This window comes from Pteropus vampyrus, unplaced genomic scaffold (assembly GCF_000151845.1).
Source record: "Pteropus vampyrus isolate Shadow unplaced genomic scaffold, Pvam_2.0 Scaffold81, whole genome shotgun sequence".
In the NCBI taxonomy this organism is placed as follows: domain Eukaryota; kingdom Metazoa; phylum Chordata; class Mammalia; order Chiroptera; family Pteropodidae; genus Pteropus; species Pteropus vampyrus.
Window position 1 is genome coordinate 4,990,619 of NW_011888862.1, and position 2,546 is coordinate 4,993,164.

A 2,546-nucleotide genomic window follows, 5' to 3' on the forward strand; every position below is an offset into this window, starting at 1 on the left:
AGATATATCTAAAATATCTCTCTGGAAATGTAAATCATCAAGATGATGCAACACTGTACAACCTCTTACTTTTATTTTATCTAGATTTTTCTTGTTTTCCATCCACAAATTAAAAGCCATTCATAGATTTCCATAATTATTATCTGCAAAGGCATATGACACATTGATGCATGTTAAATGTGGTACTGTTTCATTCAACGCCAACCTCAATTTCTCCAACCTGTGTGTACTAAAAGTGGCCATGTTAAGAAAGAAAAGTCTAGATTTCACTGGTTTTACAAAATCCCTTGTTCGTGGCTCATGAGAAGCCTTCTCGTCTTCTTCCCCATGAACACCTCAAGAATATCTGCTACTTGATGCTGTTCATTATTACAGCCAGCGCCTTAAGAAGAGTGCCGATGTCCTGGTACCCTAGAACTATGAACCCTCCAGTTGCCAAAGTGACAGCGGGTTCCCTGCAGCCTTCATTCACAGGCTCAGCAGAGTTATAGTACAATATGCCTGACTCGCATATTCAGAATTTCTCATGAAAATGAGTTCCAAGTTTTTCTTGTTATCCCATCTCTCCAGAGAGTCAGACATGAGTATATAGGGCCAGGCCAGAGACCTATGCTCGAAAGCCCATTTTTGACTCTACTCTAGGTGATAGAGCATCCTCTTTCTTTGGCCGAGGATGCTTATTTATGCAAATCAGTTTATAGATATAAATTCACTAGACATATTTGAACCATAGTTAAGGCCAAAACTAAGACTGTCTCCATATATTTTGTTGGAAGGATAAATTCTCAACTTAGCATAAAGAATATTGTGGCCCAAAATGGAACTCAGCAAAGGTGTGAGTCAGTTATTTCCAATAGGAAAGGAAGATTAATGACGAATAGCCCATTTTAGTGACTCGCTTTGTACTTCTCTTCCCCCCCCCTTAGAAATTATTACTTGACATTTTTAATGGTTTCTAAAATGCAATTTATAGGAAACTTCTTAGTTTCATGGGGCATGGCTAAGTTGAATTGGAGCATGGCAAACCCATTTAATTTTGCTGAGAATGCATTTAGAAACAGTCTTTCTGCTAAATGCTTGTGCATATTCCCAAAGGTCATTTTCTGCCTGCTGAGATAAACTGGCAACATGGCCCTGAAGATGTAGGTGTAATTTCAGCTTTCCTTTTCAGTTGAGAAATCTGTACCTTGCTTCCCTTTGGCTAGAAAAACAAAATGGAAAGCCCACATTAACAAATGCTTTTCTCCTTAGCTGCTGCTTTGCTGTGAGGGATCTGGCTTAGTCCTTCTTAGACATTTTAAACCACAAGATGCTTCTGAGACACATCTGTCCCAATGCTGTACTTTTATGCCGAACTCTCCTAAAAATTACCGTCTTCTTATATATTCACCAACCAAGGAAATACAAATCCAAAAATATTTTTATTTTCTAAATATAAACTTATGATCTGTTAGGTATGGTTTTACAAACTATACATACCTCCCAGATATTTTGATTCACCCTTGTAGGAAAGCACTGCCCTCCTCCAATCATTTTTAGAAGTGCCATCCCAGACTGGCAAATGATAATGGTTTAATACTGAATTCCCAAGTCCTGCACCCTGAGGTACCTACCCTGGGGCACCGCAGTATATTCACGAAGGTGCAGCAGGATATCTATCTATCTATCTATCTATCTATCTATCTATCTATCTATCAATTGATCTATTTATTTCCACCTTTACTGAGGAATAATTGAAAAATAAAATTGTATATATTTAAAGTGTACAAGATGCTGATTTCATATACATATGCATTGTGTATGCATGCAAACTACTAGCTTGGTGCAGTTTGGTTTCAGCATTAGATCTGGTGACATTGCTTTTGATAACATGATGTCTTTGTGAAGCTGGACATTCAGTTTCTGTGGTAAACAGCAAATACCAAATGAAAATCGATGCAGAACAGGAAACGAGGGTGGTGGCAGCCAGTCCGATTCCAAGGTTTGAGAAATTGTACAGTACCCAGCAGGCACACGCACCCCACTGGGAAGTAATTGTCGTTATTTAAGAATGAAATTTTAAAATGTTTTTTATTTAGATGCATTATTTTTTCAAATGGCTACTAAGTTGTTAGGGTACAAATTTTAATAAGTTATTTGGACTTAACCACTTAAAAAATGGAACTATTAGGTGTTTCTTTTGGCTTAGGGATCCGATGAAAAAATTACAGAGACACAGAATGCTGTGAGCTTAGAAAATTTTGGAACCTCTGGTTTATTATATTTTAGCTATTAAATACCTAAAAGAAAGCTGAAATTAACTTAAAATATTTGGCGCGTGCAACTTTGACTGTATTAGTCTACTACTTAAAAATCTCGGTGTTTTCACTTGCCTGCCAAAAAACACCAAATTTTCCAGACCATTATTGCAGAACTTCCATGATCCACCCCTCGACATACCTTTTAGGTTTAATGTTCTATCACCATCATCTGGCTGAACCAAAATATTCACCATTCCTGGAGTTACCACTTGCCTTCTCTACCAACTTCTTTGACCGAAAGTCATT